This window comes from Bubalus bubalis, chromosome 4, assembly GCF_019923935.1.
Source record: "Bubalus bubalis isolate 160015118507 breed Murrah chromosome 4, NDDB_SH_1, whole genome shotgun sequence".
Lineage (NCBI taxonomy): Eukaryota > Metazoa > Chordata > Mammalia > Artiodactyla > Bovidae > Bubalus > Bubalus bubalis.
Window position 1 is genome coordinate 27,981,353 of NC_059160.1, and position 22,889 is coordinate 28,004,241.

General features: G+C 36.4%; 1 protein-coding gene across 6 annotated transcripts in view; it reads left to right on the forward strand.

The window, feature by feature from the left end:
- The first annotated feature begins 1,535 nt into the window (after window positions 1-1,535).
- PIK3C2G (phosphatidylinositol-4-phosphate 3-kinase catalytic subunit type 2 gamma) overlaps window positions 1,536-22,889 on the forward strand; it is a 504,349-nt gene continuing 482,995 nt past the window's right edge. For 4 of the 6 annotated variants that reach the window (XM_044941205.2, XM_044941209.2, XM_044941210.2 and 1 more), the window contains exon 1: window positions 1,536-1,662. The gene's annotated coding sequence lies outside the window, so the exon portion shown is untranslated. Of the gene's footprint in view, window positions 1,663-18,136; window positions 20,584-21,855; window positions 22,029-22,889 lie in introns of those variants that run through there. The other 2 variants (XM_025283326.3, XM_044941206.2) reach the window with 2 other exon arrangements.

Genomic DNA, 22,889 nt, shown 5'->3' on the forward strand with positions numbered 1-22,889 from the left:
CTGAACTCACAAAAACAGACAGCAGCGTAGTGCTTACCAGGTTCTGGGTAGGGGGAGGACAGGGGAATGGGAGATACTGATCATATGGTCCACACCTCTGATCATAAGATACATGTGTTCTAGAAATCTAATATATAGCAAGTCATGATAGTTATTAACTATAATACTGTATTACATACCTAAAAGTAGCTAAGAGAGTAAATCTCAAATGTTCTAACCACAGAAAACAAAGAGCAATTAGGTTACATGTTGCATGTTTTAGCTAACCCTAGGCGGTAATCATTTTGCAGTATCAGTTCCGTACAACTCAGTCACTCAGTTGTGTCTGACTCTTTGTGACCCCATGGACTGCAGCATGCCAGGCCTCCCTGTTCATCACCAACTCCCAGAGTTTACTCAAACTCATGTCCACTGCATTGGTGATGCCATCCAACCATCTCATCCTCTGTCATCCCCTTCTCTTCCTGCCTTCAATTTTTCCCAGCATTAGGGTCTTTTCCAATGAGTCAGTCCTTCGCATCAGGTGGCCAAATTATTCCTTCCAATGAATATTCAGGACTGATTTCCCTTAGGATGGACTGGTTGGATCTCCTTGCAGTCCAAGGGACTCTCAAGAGTCTCCTCCAGCATCACAGTTCAAAAGCATCAATTCTTCCGCGCTCAGCTTTCTTTATAGTCCAACTCTCACGTCCATACATGACTTCAGGAAAAACCATAGCTTTGATTAGACGGACCTTTGTTGGCAAAGTAATATCTCTGCTTTTTAATATACTATATAGGTTGGTCACAACTTTTCTTCCAAGGAGCAAGTGTCTTTTAGTATATATGTATTAAATCAACATGTGGCCTGCCTTAGCTCTGCCTGAAGTTACATGTCAGCTACATCTCAATCTGGCTGAAAAACAGAACTTCAGAGAAAAATTAATACATATATATATATATATTTTAAATAGTTCTCAATTATGATTTCTAATATGATGTCTTTATATACACATATACATACATATATATAAACTATATGAATAAAAGCTATTCAGTAGTTCTTAAGAGGATAAAATATTATTGGGAGCAAAAAGTTTTAAGAATTAATTCATTAGACTGAACTCTATTCTTTAAAAGACAGTGAATCCAATAATTTCCTTGTAGGGAAGAAATATAAGTACAAAGCTACAACACACACTTTTAATTCCAATTCCATTAAATTATCAATGAAACTTTTAGATTTTATATGGGTGACAGAAAAAGAGAGTGAGAATCTCAGAGAATAATAAAATTTCTTTAAAATTTTATAAAAGTCCTTTTATAGCCTTGAGCCCCTGTCCAGGCCTTGGAAGTTATTGAAAGAGGGAGCATTAAATAGCTAGATTGTTACTGGTAACTTTTTAATCATATAAATTAAATGTGTCAACAGTAAGAGTTAACGGAAGAGATTGGAGAAAATTATTTTTGATGGTGGTCATGCCAATCATTGAAGTTTCTCAAACAAAGTATGGGAACATGTAATTTTATTTGCACAGCAACTGATAAGATAAAATCAAGGGTGAACAAAACTCCTTTCAAAATGTGTAGTGAATCATTAAACATGAAATGAGCTTCTGAGTTCACCCTGTTTGCTTTCTAATGAGGCAAGAAATACAATTAAAATAAAGAAGAAGTAATAAGGTAAGTAATACTGATGTACATTGTGTTATAAAATATTATCTGTATATGTGGCTCAGCTGGTAAAGAATCTTCCTGCATTGTGAGAGACCTGGGTTCAATTCCTGGGTTGGGAAGATACCCTGGAGAAGGGAAAGGCTACCCACTCCAGTATTCTGCCCTGGATAATTCCATGGACTGTATTTATATGATAGAAATACCTAAATAATTGCAAAAATGATTAATTCATAAATGGCATTAGAATTCCCATAAGCAATGTTTTCTACAATGTATATTTTTCAAATTTCAGGGATAATTTTTCTGGGTAAAAATAAAACAACATATGGCAAGAATATTTTGTTTAACCATTTAATTGTTGAGGATTTGGTGTGAAACTCTTCTTTTGGAGACAGGACTTTAAAACCCAGAAAGGTTAAATGATATGGTCAAGGTCAGTAGTTCATTTCCACTTGATCCAAAGAACCAAGTGGAATTCAAATTCAAAGAAATGAGGTAAAATAGAAACTTTAGAAACACAGATCACTCTAGATATTTTAGTCACAAATATGAGTGTGCAGTTAAAGAATATTAATAAAAGTGCTTAACACTTAAGAAACCAGTGGCAAAATAATAAAGTTCTCATTACAGAGCTATCATTTTGGGTTTTTTTTATCTTGTAGCTTATGAAACTAGCTTTCATTTTTAATGTATACACACTTTTCCTACAATTTAAAATTTGGAAACTCTAAATGTGACACAAACATGGAATCTGTCATTGTAACAATACGTAGAGCATACGCCTAAGCTTATTAACGTAATATTTTGAGTCTTTTTAATGCTAGATATTACTATAGACAAAAGAAATATTGAGAAAATTATGACTGAATCCTTGCTTTCAAGATCTTATGTTCAGGAGGAGAGAACAAAATGACAATTACAGTTCAAGATATCGTGAGCTAGTAATTATGAGACAGGAGGCTCTACTGTAAGAATTTAGTGCGAAAACAGTGGTAGAATATTAGCTGTCACAGTGACCTTAGTAAATTATAGAATTAAGCAAAATAACTTTATCTGCCAAAGAAAATGTCTGGAAGAAAAGGACATTTCCCCCAAATTCCAGGATACATAATAAAGTAGAAAACTAACTGCCTACCAGCGTCAATAACAATATAATCAGATAGCTAATAACAGAATCTAAAAGTATAATAAAAGAAACCTAAGATAATTCTGGGTATCATCAGCTCTTGGTCAAGCCCTTTGTATTAACAGACGGAGACATTATAGACTCTAATGGTTAGGCAGTATAACAAATCGGGATTCTGCAGGTTCTTGGTGGATTGCTAAAAGGTATAATAAAACAGAGCACTTGGTAGGCAGAGATTTTACATTACTTTTGGTGGAACTCAGAACCTTTTTCATACCTAATTTCTGGATTTCTGAGAACTACCTTAATCCAGGAAACTCATGAAACATGTAATTTTCTCTGATATCTTAAATTATTTTTCCAAAGTGTTTTAAAGTATCAATAAAGTGTTAACTAAGCCAGAAGAGTACTAGGATTTCCAATCGTGACTTGATAAGGTACATCTTTAGCACAGCTCTAATGCCATTAATAGGAGCTGTGGAGAATAGCTAAGAAGACACAGTCTCATCCTCAGGATATTTATTATAGCTTTTTAATACAAACATTAATTTAAAAAACAACTCAGAAATGATGTATGTCAAATTAAGTTACATTCAAAGTGTGTAAGTGTGTAGTATAGATTAACAAATTCTATTGATGGTGTCTGGGAAGGAAAAAAGCACAGTATTTTTTTAATACAGCAAGGTAGATTATAATAAAAGATTCATTCTGAAATCAAAGATATGGGTGAGATTCCAAGATTTATAATTTTCCCATATGCTGTCATGGAAGTCCTACATTCCTTCTGGCTCTCAATTTTTGAACTATAAAAGGAAAGTATTTTCATATGCCCAGAGTCTTTCCAGAATTTTTGTATCAAGTGTTAAAAGTATGAGAACTGTAATACATGATACTAATAATTTGGCATCTGAATTTTAAAGTACTCCATTAAGGAGGTAATTGAGCCCCTCCCCCACAAAATAGGGAAAAGCGTATGGAAGAAAAAAGGCATGTTCAATAATATATAGCTCAAGTTTGGGAGTGTTTATTACTTAACAAGCACAGTGCTTTATTCTTTATATTTTATTATCACTTATTGCCAATGAATTCACATTTTAACTCCAAGCTAACATCAGAATTTTATACTTTTTGATACTGGTGTAATATAATTAAACAATGAGAAGAGTCCTACTTTATAGGACTATAAGCGAAAGATTTACTTACATTTCAATATCGTATCATAAAATTGTTGCAGCATTCTGTTACACAACTGATAAATAAAGTGGAGTCCAATTTAGTAAATCATCATTAGCAATATGACTGTTATGCAGACTGGAATTCTCTAATGGTCAAAACTAGGACATTCTCTCCCTACAGGCTGACCTATATAGAATCCCAAATTATGATCATAATCAATTGTTTGCTTGGCAGACTCTGAAACAAAGAGGAATGTTATAATTTGAATCTTTAATGGCAATAGACTAAGGTGATGAGAATCATTTATTTTCATGTTGGAGACTGTCTATCTAAAAGTTTCCAAATCATATCACAATGGGCTGATAAAGAAAAATGATACGCTCTATAAAAAACAATGTGTACTCAATGAAAGTTGCTTCCTCCCTGTAGGGTTTCTCCCAGCTTTTAACATGCCAGTGCTCATCATTAATGTTTCAGAGGGAAATATCATAAGTTCTGTTTTCCCAAAAAGAGTTTTTTTGCTGGTAGGGGTGGGGTATGAACTCTGATATCTCCCAGAATTAGAGATCCAGGAAACCCAGGTTCAGACTATGGAATTATAATACTGCAAAAGCTCCAGCTTCTTCTCAAAAATGTGTGGACCTCTCTTTTGTGGCATCTATAAGGAGGGAGATCCAGGGCAATCAGAATCAGTGAGATTTCAATTTGCCAGAACTTGTCGGAAGCAAAAATTAACTTCCTGGATTGTGAGCTATGGAGGTAGTGTGTTGTGCTCAGTTGCTCAGCCCTGTCCAACTCTTTGGGAGAAGGCAATGGCACCCCACTCCAGTACTTTTGCCTGGAAAATCCCATGGATGGAGGAGCCTGGTGGACTGCAGTCCATGGGGTCGCTAGAGTCGGACACAACTGAGCGACTTCACTTTCACTTTTCACCTGCATGCATTGGAGAAGGAAATGGCAACCCACTCCAGTGTTCTTGCCTGGAGAGTCCCAGGGACGGGGAAGCCTGGTGGGCTGCCATCTCTGGGGTGGCACAGAGTCGGACAGGACTGAAGAGATTTAGCAGCAGCAGTAGCAGCAGTCCAACTCTTTTGTGACCCCATGAACTGTACCCTGCCAGGCTCCTCTGTCCATAAAATTTTTTTAGGTGAGAATCCTAGAGTGGTTGCCATTCCCTTCTCTAGGGGATCTTCTCAACCCAGGGATCCAACTCATGTCTCTTATGTCTCCTGCATTGGCAAGAGGGTTCTTTACCACTAGCGCCACCTGGGAAGCCTTTCTCCCCCTTCTCTCCCTTCTAAACCAAAACTGCAACCAAAATTAGCTTTACTGATTAACAGGGGCAATATCTGATTAGATTCCTTCAACTCCGATTCCATGACTGCTTTTTGTATGTTTCCATTACTGCTCAATCACTCTTAAGATTATATTCTTTATATATATCAAGATCATACATTATATAAAAGAAAATACTTTGGGGGATGTCTTGCCCTTGTTATTAATCTCTTTGATATGATTTATCTCTTCTCTGATCCATTATCTTGGTTTTAAATGTATTTCTCAAGGGAATTTTACTTGCTAGTTCTCCTCAACTTCTCCCCCCATACTACTTGTAGGCATAATAATGAATTCAAATGAAATACTTCCAACTATCTCCTTTTGTGTCAGTCTCTCTGACTCTTTACAGTACTTTAGGACTCTAGCATACATTCTCTATATCTTTAGCATCATAACCAGTATCTAGCACTTAATAGGCTTGAAGATCATTGGACTTCTTCCTAGACAAAGTAATCAATCTACTATTTTCTCTTGTTTTGGGTTCTGCTCTCTTTGGACTGCACGTGTGCTCAAAAATTGGGTCTATCTTTTCCTCCCCCACCCCCAAAACAGATGGTCCTCTGATGACTGATGCTTTTAAGAAATAAATATAGTAAAACTGTTAATGACTGGTATGGTTTTATGTTTCTGACCTTCTGTTAGTCATTCCTATTGAATAAGAACTACTTTCAAAAGAATGAATATCTAGTGGTGGAATTTAATTGAAGATAGTATGAGACTATTAGCACTATTTGCCTACTCAAATTATATCATTAAAGGACCTGTCTTTCCACATTTTCTTTAAAACTGATATTTCTCTTGCTCATGTTTTTCTCCCACCCCAACTGCAAGCATTTTACTTTTCATCCTTCTTGTGGTTCCTCTGCATGTTACGCACGCTTCAGTCATGTTTGACTCTTTGCAACCCCATGGACTATAGCCCATCAGGCTCCTCTGTCCATGGGATTCTCCAAGCACGTATACTGGAGTGGGTTGCCATTTCCTCCTCCAGGGGATCTTCCCAACCCAGGGATTGAACACCCATCTCTTGTGTCTCCTGCATTGGCACGTGGGTTCTTTACCACTAGCACCATCTGGCTCCTCTGCTGCTGCTGCTAAGTCCCTTCAGTCGTGTCCGACTCTGTGCGACTCCGTAGACGGCAGCCCACCAGGCCCTGCCGTCCCTGGGATTCTCCAGGCAAGAACACTGGAGTGGGCTCCTCTAGGGCCTCTATAATCAGTAAGTTTCATCTTATAAATGAACTGTATTCTACTGAGAGTAACTGGAGTAAAACATTGTATATACTGCTTCCTGGATTCATAGAAAAACAGAGGCAAGTTTATTTAGTAATCTCTGCTGTGGGCATGAGTGGTTACTTATGTACAATAAATTTGCTCTTCCAGATATAGCCAATGTTTGTATGAAACCACTAAGATTAACTGACTAGTATATATCTACATAGTCCTCAAGTGACCAGAATTAAAAATTAATACAGAAATTATGAATTTTAAAATCTTCAGCAGATTTTTTATTTAAAAAGTGAAACCTCAGAAACATATTTTACAAAGTTCACATTTTAGAAATAAAACTATCATTAAAAAGATCTGTTTATAATGCTCATCTTCACCCCATAAGTTTCCAACAAAGAAATACCAATAGTTTGTTTGTTTGTTTGTTTTTAAGTTCTAATGCTATCACAGTGAAAACAATCATTCCTCAGAGGTGGCAAATGTGGGTTACCCCATACTTAAATGTGAACTCTAGCTACTAACAAGTTTAACTAGCTTGACGTAGTTAGAATTGGTCAGAAAATCCTGATTGTCTCATGTCTTATGCCAAACAAAATGTATATTCATTAACTAGCCTTTAGAACAGAATGATTTACTGGAACTGCAGAGGCTTAGCTCATTCTTAATGGTGTGAACAATGGTGTTACTTATTTCTATGTACTATTATTAGATGTAAAAATGTTATGTATTACAGAAGCAGAACAACTTTATGGTTCTAAGAGGGGGCTGGGGGAAGTAAATATAACAGAATTTTATTCCTAATATAAGTAGTCAAAAACTTTCACTTATTCTGCAACTGTTATACACAAGTGTCTTCTTTAATTCCCCAGGGCTGGAGGCGGAGAATATTTGGTTGAAAGGAACATATGTTCCTGATGAAGCATGAGTTTTCTCAGTACCAAGTCCTAAATCTACCACAATCACAATGAACTGCTTCCTGACATTTAGAGAAGCATTTCATTTCCAGAAGGTGGCATTCTAGAATAGTTGGAAACTTGTTTGCTTCTGTTTGAAACTAAACAGAGACGCATTAAATTACTATTCAAGTTAACTGAAAATCTGGAAACACAGAGTGGCTATTCAAACCAAAAAAAGAAAAAAAGTCCTGCTGTCCTCTTACCCATAGCATTTAAAAATTCAAATATTTGTGTCCATGATCTAACTTATTTTCTTGGGAAAAATAGCAACATGACAGTTTAGATATTGCAGCATTTAAACAAAATGAAAGAACAAACATTGCAAAACAGAGTTACAAATACAGAGAAAAAACAAGTTGTTGCCAAAGGAGAGGCGGAGCTGGAGGAGAAAATAAATTGGTGAGAAAAATCAAGAGGTAAATGAGTCACAAGTATGAAATGAACAAGGTGGAGAATATAGTCAATAACTATGAGATACTTATGTATGGTGATGCTAACTAGACTTACTGTGGTGATCAGTTTGAAATGTATAGAAGTATCAAATTATTGTGTTGTGTAACAGGAACTACGGAGAAGGCAATGGCACCCCACTCCAGTACTCTTGCCTGGAAAATCCCATGGACAGAGGAGCCTGGTGGCTGCAGTCCATGTGGTCGCAAAGAGTCGGACACGACTGAGCGACTTCACTTTCACTTTTCACTTTCATGCATTGGAGAAGGAAATGGCAACCCACTCCAGTGTTCTTGCCTGGAGAATCCCCGGGATGGGGGAGCCTGGTGGGCTGCCGTCTCTGGGGTCGCACAGTCGGACACGACTTTAGCGACTTAGCAGCAGTAGCAGTAGCAACAGGAACTAACATAGCTTTGGCCTGGCCTGCTGCGATTCATGGGGTCGCAAAGAGTCGGACACAACTGAGCGACTGATCTGATCTGATCTGATACTTTAAAAACAAAACAAATTCATAGAAAAAGAGATCAGATTTGTGGTTACCACAGACAGGGGATGGGGAAGGGGGAACTCAATAAAGGTGGTCCAAAGGAACAACTTCCCAGTTATAAGATAGGTGAGTACTGGGGATCTGGCATACAGCATGACTGATAAATAATTAACACTGCTGTACGTTATATGTCAAAGTGGTTAAAAGAGTGAATCCTAAGAGTTCTCATCACAAGAAAAAATTTTTGTCTATTTCTTCAAATTTGTATATAAATGAGATGACAGATGTGCACTGAACTTGTGATAACCATTTCATGATGAACATAAGTCAAATCATTATGCTGTGTATCTTAGACTTATATGGGGCTATAGGCTACTTGTATCTCAATAAAACTGGAAAAAATAGACATAAAATATAACAATATTAGAAAATTTTGTCAGTTTTACATAAAAGTATACCAATTCTGTTTTGACTTTTAATAAAGTTCATTTGTAAGTGTATTTGAATAATATTTGATGCCATACAATTGTGTTATATAAAAATATATGCAAAATTATACAATTATGGAAAATTTTTATTTCTTATTGATTACTTAAAATGTACTTGAGATTACAAAATCTTTGGCCTGTAATAAGCATACGAAGAAGCTGAAAGAGAGTGAAAAAATTAGAAAAGACATTAAAAAAGATTTCTTCAGGAAAGGTTAATTCTTGAGTTTTCTAAACAGAGTTTTTAGAAATCTTTGCCCTGTGAGAATGTATGTGGCACCGAAGAAGTAATAAAGTTTGACTATAGTAAACTGATTCATTTTCTCTTCAAAGACAATTTTGAGAACATTGTGATTTTGCCAGAGATTATAAATATTTTTACCAGTTTTATTTATTTCTATCAGCAATAAGAATTTATTCAGTGATCAAAGGAAAACTATGTTTAGAATGTCAAAGACCATTAAAAATGTCAGCTAATAAGTTTTCTGTAAGAGTTGGAAGTTTTAGTCATAATCATTTGTATCCTGAGCTATTTGTCTATGTGAGTAATGTTGTTTGCCAGTTGTTATAATAAGCCACAAATGGATCTCTAACATAGCTGTATATGACCATAATATAGACTGACTAGAAAACATTTGAAATACATCATGTAAAATATATTTAGTACATCACTTAATATCACAATGCATTATAGAAGTATACACACCACACTCATTTGTAAAGATTTGAGAAGATGTCTGCAAATTAAATCAGTAATTTATCTTCAGGAAAAAGATAGAGGGTACCAAAATTACATGTGATATTTGGCAATATTAACATCTTTACTAGGACTTCCCTGGTTATCTACTGGTTAAGAATCTGCCTTCCAATGCAGGGGGTGTGGGTTCAACCCTGGTTGGGGAACTAAGATCTCACATGCCATGCAGCACAGCCAAAAAAATAAATATATATATATATATATATATATATATATATAAAATATAATAAATATAATATATATTTATATATATAAAACTCTACTAATAATCCATCTCTGAATATGATAAACTCTACTTTGCCTTAAAATAGAGTTGTCCCAGAAAATGGATGCAAGAAACATTCAGATAGGTTCTACACAGGAACCTTGGGGCTGGTGTACTGGGATGACCCAGAGGGATGGTATGGGGAGGGAGGTGGGAGGGGGGTTCAGGATTGGGAACACGTGTACACCCATGGAGGATTCATGTTGACGTATGGCAAAACCAATACAATATTGTAGAGTAAAAAAATAAAATAAAAAAATAAAAGTTTAAAATACAAAAAAAAAAAAGACTATGAGACACAACTCATTCAAATATTAACATTTGGAATTAAGTGTACCAAATAGTAGACTCAAAGTTTTCGGACAAATATGGACACAGTTCAGTTCAGTTCAGTCACTCAGTCATGTCTGACTTTTTCCGACCCCAAGAATCGCAGCACGCCAGGCCTCCCTGTCCATCACCAACTCCCAGAGTTCACTCAGACTCACGTCCATCGAGTCAGTGATGCCATCCAGCCATCTCATCCTCTGTCGTCCCCTTCTCCTCCTGCCCTCAATCCCTCCCAGCATCAGAGTCTTTTCCAATGAGTCAACTCTTCGCATGAGGTGGCCAAAGTATTGGAGTTTCAGCTTTAGCATCATTCCTTCCAAAGAAATCCCAGGGCTGATCTCCTTCAGAATGGATTGGTTGGATCTCCTCTCAGTCCAAGGGACTCCCAAGAGTCTTCTCCAACACCACAGTTCAAAAGCATCAATTCTTTGGCGCTCAGCCTTCTTCACAGTCCAACTCTCCCATCCATACATGACCACAGGAAAAACCATAGCCTTGACTAGATGGACCTTTGTTGGCAAAGTAATGTCTCTGCTTTTGAATATGCTGTCTAGGTTGGTTGTAACTTTTCTTCCAAGGAATAAGCATCTTTTAATTTCATGGCTGCAGTCACTATCTGCAGTGATTTTGAAGTCCCAAAAAATAAAATCTGTCACTGTTTCCACTGTTTTCCCATCTATTTGCCATGAAGTGACAGGACCAGATGCCATGATCTTAGTTTTCTATATGTTGAACTTTAAAGCCAACTTTTCCACTCTCCTCTTTCACTTTCATCAAGAGGCTCTTTAGTTCTTCTTCACTTTCTGCCATAAAGGTGGTAATCCTCTGCATATCTGAGGTTATTGATATTTCTCCCTGCAATCTTGATTCCAGCTTGTGCTTCATCCAGTCCAGCATTTCTCATGATGTACTCTGCATATAAGTTAAATAAGCAGGGTGACAATATACAGCCTTGACATAACTCTTTTTCCTATTTGGAGCCAGTCTGTTGTTCCATGTCCAGTTCTAACTGTTTAACAGTTTAACATACAGTTTGTACATTTATAAAATGATGACATTAATTATATTAAAGAGTTATACTAAGAGTTAGGATCTTAAATACTCTTAAGTTGTATCATTTCTAGAGTTATTTTTTTCAAAAATTATTTTATTTGATCCTCAAACAACTGTAGAAGATTGATATGAAATGCATTATTCTTACTCTATCTTTAAAGAAAGGCAAATCAACCAAGATAAAATGTCAAAAAAAGTAAGTAAAAATTAACCTGATATGGCATTTTCAATTCTGGCTACCATAATGTCCATCAGAATCACAATTCTGCTGCAAGTAACTATGAAACTGGACAAAATTGGAATACAGAGAACTCAGGGCTATGATCATTGAAGGAAAGAAAATAATATATAAAATGAGGTCTACATTCATCCTGGCTTTTTGCTGGGGATCACTTTCCAATTTAAGAAGTAGAGCCAAACACAGAACAATAATCTCCCTGAATAGAAGAAATAAAGTTTGGAATTCTGGGCCACGGAGGTAGCTGTTATTTTCAGGGAAAGGATACCAGAGAGAAGGTAGCTGGACAGAGAACTTCACAAATCTGAGTAAGTGTCCTCTTGAGTTTCTGTGCAAATTCTAAGCTGTTTGTACATGGAGAAGAGATTCCTGACAGACTGCTATTGTAGAGCTATAAACCCAACTGAGATTGGGCCTGGAAGTGATAGGATACATTGTGGATCTCATCAGCCTGAGGGGAGAGACTATCGAACATGCCAGAAATTCAGGTGAAACTCCAGAACTGCCAGAGCTTAGGAGCAGAGCTGGTCTATCTCATCAAACTGTGCAGTTAATACCTACACGTTTCACTGTATTTAAATTATGTCTCAAAAAATTATATTAAATAAGGTAATACAGAAATATATGACAATTTTTTAAGTTTCTAAAAAGTTTTATGGGTTGGAAGAGGAATTTCCTGCATTACTGTATTAATTCTGGTTTCAGAAGGTAACAGAATGAAAAAAGGAAAAAATGTAACTAAAAAAATTCTCTTTCATGAATGCATGAAGTTAGTAAAAACAATACAATAAAATACAGGAAGGCCCAGAAGCAGGATCAAGATCTGTTAACAGTGACTTCTTATAATTAACATTTTGGTGCCTATTATGTTCAGAAAGCAAGAGGATGGTAATAAAACACAGACTCTATAATAAATATACATATATACCCATATATACATATATATACATAAATATACATATATACATTTATATACATATATATGTACATATATATACATATACACATATATATACACATATACATAAATATACATATATACCCATTATTATACAAGGCAGAAAGTAGTAAGTGCCTCCAAAGTTGATGATATGGGAGCAATGCAATTTCAGAAGAACAAGAGAGAAGGATTTTATTTAGAAGTTGTTATTTAGTTGCTCAGTCGTGTCTGACTCTGTGATGCCATGGATTGCAGTATACCAGGCTTCCTTGTCCTTCACTATCTCCCGGAATTTGCTCAAATTCATGTCCACTGAGCTGGTGTTGCCATCCAACCATCTCATCCGTCAGGTCCCCCTCTCCTCCTATGCTCAATCTTTCCCAGCATTAGGGTCTTTTCCAATGAGTCGGCTCTTCACATCAGGTGGTCAAAGTATTGGAGCTTCAGTTTCAGCTTCAGTTCTTCCAATGAATATTCTGGGTTTATTTTTAGGATTGACTGGTTTGATCTTGCTGTCCAAAGGACTCTCAAGAGTCTTCTTCAAATGGGTAAAAATAGACTCATTAAGGAAATTAGCCACCCTGATGTCCATGGCCATTGTCCTCTGTAATTGTAGCACAATGATATCCTCCAAGGCCTGAAAGTATCCACAATATAACTTCGGTTTGATTCTTACTATCTCTTACGTTCAAATTCTAGTTATCTACAATATGCTAAAATACAATCAGTAAGTAAAATTAGCCAAAACCAATCTGACAACTTCAACTAATTTCCTTTCTTTTCAAATAAAAGTTTCAACAAATTTTCTCTTCTGGTCCCCTCTCCCCAGGCTTCACCCCTCAGCTTTGTTCTCACCCTGGCAGCCCCATAAGCCATAAGGCAATGAGAACTGTCTCACACACTCCAAGGAGACAAACCCCAGGAAGAAAGAAAAGTGCATATTAAGCTATTTGGTCTTGGATTAAGAAACACAATTTACTTTAAGTAAAGCAGTTTACTTTAATTGACAAATTTGGGAATAGATATGCAATACGTGTTTTTTTCTTTCGTGTAAAGGAATTTTCTCATCATGTCATTATAAGCAGGAAAAAAAGCTGAATTCCTTTTAAAATCTATCTGCTGTTTTTGTGCACTCTATACATACTCTGAATATTAACTTTACATTTGATGAGCCAAGATAATTTTTCAATTGTTATTGTTTTCTTATTTTCCAGAATGGATGTTAGACTTCATAAAACTCTCATTTCAAGTAGTCCCTGTATGGACTATATTTCTCAGTTTTATACCAAACTATGTGAAAAGCTGTAATAGTCTAATATGTAAACCTTTCATTGAATGTTTATCAGCATTAATTTAATGATTACTGGCATCAATAGTCAGTGGATGAATTTTTCATTGTAATATTCTCTGGAGATAATTGTTTGAGAACAATTAAGTTTTTATTCTAAATTTATGGAACATGAATACTTCATACAATTTTTAATTTAAACATGCACTTTGAAATAGCCAGTTTGGATCTCTGATCCAATTTTTGTAAGTAATGTATTATGAATAAAATTTTAGGAAAAATAATCATTTCAGTCTATGCATAGTGTGGTAGTTAATGTGGTTTTAACATAAACCCTATAACAAAGACTCAAAATACAGCAGTATACACATGATAGTCCATTCTCTCTTGTGTTTTCTCACTCTTCTTTCCAGCTAAGGTAAGAATGATAATGGGCAATTCAGGTTTACCCATTGTCAGCAGCAGGTATCCATGTCCAAAGTGGCCACTCTATTCATCGCTACTCTTCAGGTGTGCATCCGTGTGTGTGTGTGTGTGCGAAGAAAGAGGAGCATAGAGGAAGGTGTACATGTCATCCTTTTAAGGGCACAGCTGAAGAGAATCGTATATTTGTTTTCACATTCCATTGAGTAGAACTAACTAGTTACTTGCCCAAACCTCATTGAAATGGAGGCTGAGAAAGGTGGCTTTTGACTGACTGGCCATTACTATAGGAGGGGAAAAAGACACTGGGACACCACTTGCAGCCTGCCGCCAAAGATCCAGGTGTGCACTTCTTCCCACTGACCTACCCTCCCTCTACACACATGTGTACCCAATATAATACAGTCCCATTCCAAAAAAATGGAAGAGTGCAGTGTTGGAGATATAGTGGCAAGCACAGCTGCCTTCCAAAAAACGGAAGAATTGGAAAAGAAACAGCTGTCATTTTTCAAAGCAGTGATCAAATCCTACTGCACAGGAATTATAAACATTCCCCATTCTGGTGCTAAAATAATTTCCTTGACTAGATCCTGATTATATTATCCAGAAGAAATTTCATTGTCCCTTGTGATTTATAGTTCCTGTTTTCTTTACTTTGGGATGTTGTTCTGTGTTCATCGTTTCCATTACCATAATTATTGGTTTGCTTGTGATCGTCCTGACTTACATGGACTGTCCTGGTGTCACATCAATATTGAATGAATGAATTCTTTGTTTTAAATGTGTGTCTCTTTCATTCTTGAAAATATATGAATACCTTATAATTTCCTCCTTAAGAGAGAATTGGACTCTATTCTCTCCTTGCAGACTGTACAAATTTCTGGGTTATGTTCTTCAAGGCCAGTTGGGAGGCTTCAGGAGCTGCTTTAAAGGTCAAGCATACATTGGCTTTTGCAGATCGATACAATCCCTAAAAAACTCAGTATGCTTTTTTTCTACCAACAGTCAGATCCACAGGCAAATAATCATAACCAGAAATCTAATCGAGAAAAGCTTTCCAAGCTTGCAGGCTTTCCTCATATTTTCTGGTTTCTTTGTTCAGAATATTTTGGCTTCCCCTCAATTTAATGATGTCTACTTTGATGCTCTCTGAAAATATTAGTTGAGGCAAGAAAGCATCACCCTTAATCTAACCTTTGAAACTAGAATGGACCCCAATTAACTGAGAGGTTTTAATGGAGGCACTTGAGGACACCAGAGGTTATTTACCGTGAAAGCTGCTTCTTTAAAATCGCGTCTTACAACCAGTCCAAGTACATCTTGTCACAGAACTGTGCATGGCAAGACAGAGCTAACACTCATAAACATTCTGAGTTTTTTTAATGTCCTGAGGTTTTCCAAGCAATTTACAGAGGCTGCATGTTCTTTTGGCAAGTAGTCTATCTTTATAAGGATTACAAGTGACAGTTTTGTCAAATGTTTTATGATGATATAAGAAGAATCACTGGCTTTTCAACCTGAAATAGTAGGGTTCTTGCCACCCAGTACCCAACTCTTAGACCCATGCCTCATTTTTAAAATTATATTCGAATTCTACTTCCAGCAACCCAATTATGTTTTATTTAAGAATAATATGTTATTTTTCAAAAGCAAGAGAGAGTCTAAAACCCAGCATTAAAGAAGGCTGAATGCTGAAGTAATGCTTTTGAACTGTGGTTTTGGAGAAGACTCTTGAGAGTACTTGGACTGCAAGATCAAACCAGTCAATCCTAAAGGAACACAATCTTGAATAGTCACTGGAAGGACTGATGTCTAATCTGAAGCTCCAATCTTTTGGCCACCTGATGTGAAGAACTGACTCATTGGAAACAACCCTGATGCTGGGGAAAATTGAGGGCAAGAGGAGAAGGAGGCGATAGAGGATGAGATGGTTGGATGGCATCACTGATTCAATGGACATGAGTTTGGGCAAACTCTGGGAGATAGTGAAGGACAGGGAAGCCTGGCATGCTGCAGCCCATTGAGCCTCAAGATTCGGACATGACTTAGTGACTGAACACCAACAAAACAGGATAGAACTGTGTGTTTCATAAAATAATTCAGGTGTAGGTGATTCACTATTGACTGAACACTATACTCTCATTATGTGGCTTCTGTCCCTGGATTCAGGGAAGATATTCAACCTTTGCCATCACATAGCAACTAGAAAGTATTAGAGTATTGTATGCTCCATCCTTTTAAAGAAAAAACCCAATAATACCAAATATAATAACTGTTTAAATTCTATTATCTGAAACTTAAGACACATTGTTATACCTCTCAATAAGAGAGGCTGAGCAAGGCAGTCTTTCATTATATAGACATGTGACCAGTTGAAACTATTATTAGAAAGAGGTTAACACCAGGTATTGGCAACTCACAGTCTGACACGCTGTTGTGTTCTTCAGAAACAAATCTAAATATTTAAAGCAAGCAAGAAAGATTTAATACAGACAATAAAGTACTTTCAAAATTAATAGAAGAAAGAGCCAAAGTTGTGGGCTTTGGACTTGAACACAGCACTGTAGAACACAGCCAGGGACTGAAGCTACCAGAGGAACGGCAAAGTACAGACATTCCACTTTAAAAGCAATTCCATAATCAGAAAGCTGGGAACTAGCTGTCATCACTGCTTTTGCAACAGCTGCCTCTCAACTTGGGAGGAAGTGGATAACATACACTGAAGTACTGCTTTAGAAACCAAGATCTTGCCTGCTGGTAGAAAAAAAAAAAAAAAATCTAAAGCAACACAACTTTTCTTTGCTTCCACCTTCTAAAGTCTGTGCAAATACATTTTATTGGTAGAGTCTTATTCTCTTCCTGACTCTTTACCGCAAAGGCATAGGGGAAGTGTCACTTTAAGCTTTTCAGAATCTTCAGCCAGAAACACACAGGAAGAAGAAGGTTGGCATGGTGTTTAATGAGCCAATCTATAGCATCATCAGTGTTATTAATCAACAATAGGCACCTCAGCAAAGCAGATATTGTTGAAGTATCATTTTATTCAACTGAATACTCTAAATGAAGTTTTCATCTGTGTTTATGCCTTAGTAATTGAATTATCATTTAAAACAAAATAATTTTATTCACTTCACCAAAATAAGAGTCAAGAAACTCAGTTTGTATGAGATTTGGACACATCAATATCAATTTCTTCCTCCTTTAGACTTTTAACAAATACTATTTTTAAAGGTCTGAAAGTTCTGTCTCTATCGAGACTTCATATTCTATTAATTCACTATTTTCCTTCTCCCAAGCTACAGTGAATGAAAGAATAAGCCATTTACTTTTAATATAGTAGCAATACAGCTAGCACTTAATTTCAAAATAACTTGATCAAGATATTTCCCTTTATTTGTCAGTTTCCTGATATTTGAAATAAGAATAGGCAAATAACTTTATCTTATCTGCAACTGCCTTTAATTGTTTTTCAAAGAGGCGCTAACTAGGTTCAGGTCACTCAACTAGAAAATAAGGCAGGGGTAGAAAGCTGTACTGTCCCCTGCATGATAGCAGGGACCTTGCCTGTCTCATTGATCATAGTGGACCCAGAACCAAGTACTGCTAAGCACCCACTAGATAACCTTCTAAGAATTCTTCACTTAATAAGTAAGGCCGTAAAGAATCCACCTGCAATGCAGGAGACCCCAGTTTGATTCCTGGGTCTGGAAGATCCTCTGGAGAAGTGATAGGCTACCCATTCCAGTACTCCTGGGCTTCCTTGTGGCTCAGCTGGTAAAGAACCCGCCTGCAATGCCAGAGGCCTAGGTTCGATCCCTGGGTTGGGAAGATCCCCTGGAGAAGGGAAAGGCTACCCACTCCAGTATTCTGGCCTGGAGAATTCCATGGACTATACAGCCCATGGGGTCACAAAGAGTCAGACATGACTAAGCAACTTTCACTTTTAAAACAGTTTATAAAAATAATATTGGAAGATAACGAAGGGTAAGGAAAATGCTGAGCATACACGAAACACACACAACCAGTCTCAAGGTTCTGGATCATAACTCTTTGTAGTCAATTTTCAAGATGACTATTAAACTTTATCCTACTGGCAAGGTGACCGTTGAAGATTCTTCCTCAGGTCTGAGGCGAGATTGCAGGCTGAATAGCGAGGACATTTACAGAACTTACCTTGTGTGTTCTGTAAATGTGTGTTCTGAAAATTAAGTCATTTTGAACAAAAAAAATTATCTTTAGAGTGGGTAAAACACATAAAAAAATTAATCAGTTATATGCACTTGGACATTGATTTCTTAATCCAACAAGCAGGCAAGTTTTAGGAGGCTATTCACCAAGACACTTAAATCACGTGTTTCTAACACCTTTCAGGGAGCTTCCCTGATAGCTTAGTTGGTAATGAATCTGCCTGCAAGGTGGGAGACCTGGGCTCACATCCCTGGGTTGGGAAGATCCCCTGGAGAAGGGAAAGGCTACCCACTCCAGTATTCTGACCTGGACAATTTCATTTAATGTTGTCTCTTATAATGAATAGACAAAACAACTTACAGTAATACTAACAGAATATACACAAAATACACAGAAAAGGAAATAAACTGATCCCATAAAGCTTTTCTTTTTTCCCTAAAAGATGTGTAATTTCCATTTTGAAGGCTGATCACTTTGTCTTAAATGCTTTGCCTGCAAAATGAGTAGACCATTATGTTGAAGAGAAGGCTTTACTTGTTTAAGTAGTGGGCACAGAACAAAGTCATGAAAAAATAAACAGTAAAAATGGCATAGTTTTCCATCTGATTTTATTTTTACTTAAAAGTTCTACTTAAAAAGGGTTAGCATTATGTGAAGGAAATAGATGGTGTTGAAGGGCATATTCACAGAGGAAACAAAGCACAAGGTACATCTTGGTACTCTTTTCCTGTTAATAAATAACCAATATCAAACTGTGTTAACCTTAATCTTTCAGTTTTGCCAAGATTAGATTGTCCAAACAGCTGGACTTTTCAAATCAGTCCGGATCTCTTGGCTTTTCCTCCAAAATTCATGTCTACCATAACAAAAGAGATTTGTAGGTATAAATATTTCCAATTTTTTAAGGATTTATTTTCTTAAAAATCAGCAGTATATTTTAGGAGTTACTTTAAAGAGAAAGTAAATGTTGAGTATAAATGTACTGAGTAAAAATCACTACATGTAAAGTGGTTTTTAAGTCTCTCTACCTCTCCAGAGTCCCAAAGTTTAGAATTGCAATCTAGGCTATTATTAAAAAATAAAAGTGAAAACATTTCCCTGTATCACCACCCTCTATTTCTACTTAAGCTTCTACTCTGTCTTTAACCTCGCACAACCTGTGTTACTCTATAAGGAAAAGAATGCGAGAGGGATGTACAATTTTGTGACTTTCATTCTCATAAATATCTTTTCATCAGGTTTTCTAATGTGAATGTAATTTTTAATTTTCTGTTGTCTATCCTTCCATTCAAGATATCAATCTTAGAAAAACACTAATATAAAATTAAAAGGATAAAAGAGAAAAGGATGAGGATCCTATAATATATTTTAGTTCCTAAAACTTTCCTCAATAAAGCAAACATACTGCTGACTGGACCTAGTTCCTGGATCCAACTAGATATGTTATGTGTTGACTCCAAATCTCCACACATTGTTCATTTTCAATAGCAATAAACCAAAAAAAAAAAAAAAAAAAAAGAAAGAAAGAAAACAACTATCCACATCTGCTTTCTGGCTAACTGTGTAAATATTCTTTTCTATTTCTGTTTCTTTCAAACATGATTAGATAATAAAATTATTTTTACGTTGGAAATTTACTTTGGATCCTGAGGTTGAATTTAAAAAAAGGAACATATTAAATCTTAATTAAAAAAAAAAAACTTGACAGTTAAACTCATAGAATGCTTAGAGTAACCTTTTCAAGGGCTCAGCTCTGCTTCTGGGAATTGAAACCACCAGTGCCTCCGTCCCTATCCACTCCCACATTCTAACGCAGGATCACTTGAGGGGAAATACTTTGAGGGGAAATAGGTTCGCCTTATACACTTTTTTTCAAATAAGTACTTTGTTTGCATATTGCTATTCAATGTCTTCTGGCACAAATTCTGTTCAGCACAGAGAAGCTAATTCATTGTTAAGTGTTTGGCTTAAATCCTGTGTTCATTATGTAAACTCCTTTTTTTTTTCCACATAACCCTCCAAGGTTTGATGAAAAATAGATTCCTAAACGTGTTCAACCTGTCAAACAGGAATAAAAGCTTCCAGTGGAAGCATAATGCTCCCTTGAAATAGGAGTGTTGTAGCTTGTTTGAGTGTATTTCACTCTTGGACAGAAATGAGATCATGCTTCATTTCAGGAAGATACATGTTTCAGGTAAGAGACTGAAACAAATCAACTTTCTATAGTTAACCGAATACATAGGAGAATATTTGAATTCAAATGTACTGTTAAAGACAGGTAGCTCTTTAATCATATTGTGAAATTAAATCGTAGATGAGTTTCAATTCTGAGTAGGTTTGTAAGTATTCTCCAGAAGATATAGATCTTTCCTGAAAAACTGCACCTTGATGATCTCTTCTCTCCCTCTCTCCTTCCCTTTCTCCCTCTCTCTGAATGACCCCATAAATGGCACTGATACAATTTCTTTTGTTTCATCTCTTTTTTTTTTTTAACTTTCAATTTTATTTTTAAACTTTACATAACTGTATTAGTTTTGCCAAATATCAAAATGAATCCGCCACAGGTATACATGTGTTCCCCATCCTGAACCCTCCTTCCTCCTCCCTCCCCATTCCATCCCTCTGGGTCGTCCCAGTGCACCAGCACCAAGCATCCAGTATCGTGCATCGAACCTGGACTGGCAACTCATTTCATACATGATATTTTACATGTTTCAATGCCATTCTCCCAAATCTTCCCACCCTCTCCCACAGAGTCCATACCTGCTCGATTTCATGTCTGTCAAAGTCTTGAGCCAATTTCGGTCACGTCTTCTGGTAGATTCCTTCCTTGTGCACGTTTTCTTCAGTGTCTTGAATCAGTGTCTGTGGTCTATAGACTGTGTGCTGATGATGACTACGTAAAGAAACTCTTAATGAGGGGTGGATATTCTTAACATATGGGCTCCAAATTAACAAGAGTTCCTGCTGCAGGAAGCAGCTGTTTTGTTTCTGTTCTGTCACTCCATGCTGGCTCCTACCCTGTTCTATTTATGTATTGGTAGCTCACTACCAATGAAGGCTGATATGAACATGGTATAGTAACAAGTTATTCCCTCACATTCTTATCTGGCAATTGTATTTCTGATACTTGAGTCTGATGATAGAAATGATATATCCCACTTAAAAATCATAATATGCATGTGATACTGTTAAAATGCATTGTCGAATTGCAATATTGCATATCAAATAACAGAGAGAGGTTCAAGAGCATGTTGCCTACATTATAAATAACATCATCTATGTCATTAATCTGGAGAAAGAAATGATAACCCACTCCAGTATTTCACAGATAGAGGAGCCCAGCAGGCGCTAGTCCACAGGGTAACAAAGAGTCAGACACAATTGAGCACGCCCATGCCACATACACATCATTAATACTATCAAGAGCTTGGATTTGAATCAAGGTTTTCTTACTCAATCTCAGGGGCTCTTTCCATGGCATGTGACTTAATTTCATACAAGTGTACCTGCCATTTGTACTATGTAGAAGGCAAGTCTGTGGAATGAGCCATAAGGAAAGAACATCATCTTGACTGAGCTGGAAAAACAATGACATAGCTTCATCCGCTTCCTATGGAAAAGGACCATAGTAAGTAGGTGAGTTCACAGATGGAATTAACAAGCTCATATGTTGCCAGGGTGAAACTTCAGTCCCTGGTTTCATGGGTTTTTTGTCTGTCAGAGCTGAGATTCTTTGGTCATAAGGAAGTCTTCTTCAAGGAAGCAAAAAAGCAGTATAATTCTCTTGGAGCTTAGAAAAACTGATGCAATAGTCATTTTCTATCTAGAAAAGTACAGTATTATATTTCTAACAATTATTACCTTTTTCTTTAAATGTATGATCTGATAAAGTGATACATAGATAATCATAGCAGAAATGAACCACTATAATTATTTATGCATAAATCAATTATAACTATCATAAATCAATTATAAGCCATTAGTAATGCAGGAGACTTAAGATATGCAGGTTCAGTCCCTGTGTCAGGAAGATCCCCTGGGGAAGGAAATGGCAACCCACTCCAATATTCTTGCCTGGAGAATTCCCATGAACTACAGTCTATGGGGTCACACAGAGTCAGACAACTGAAGCAATGTAGCACACGCATAGCCATTAGCAATAGTCCTTTTATGACACTTTTCCATTTCAAGTTATTATCATTTATTTTTTTTGTTGGATGGAATATTTTCAAGAATTATTTAGAGCTGCAGAATAAGCATGATGTGTATCTCTGAAATTCTCTTACACAAAATACTTCTTTTCTTGACAACTTTATTTCGTATTTCTAAATGTCTTCCAACTTTATTGTGATTCTTTTTCTTGAGTTATTCAGAAATGCTTTTAAAGTTAAAAATGTGAATTCTTTTGTAAACTTTCTTTTAACTAATATTTAACTACTTCAGAGTCAGAAAGATTAGTCTATGTAATACTGGCTTTGAATTATGTTAAACATAGCT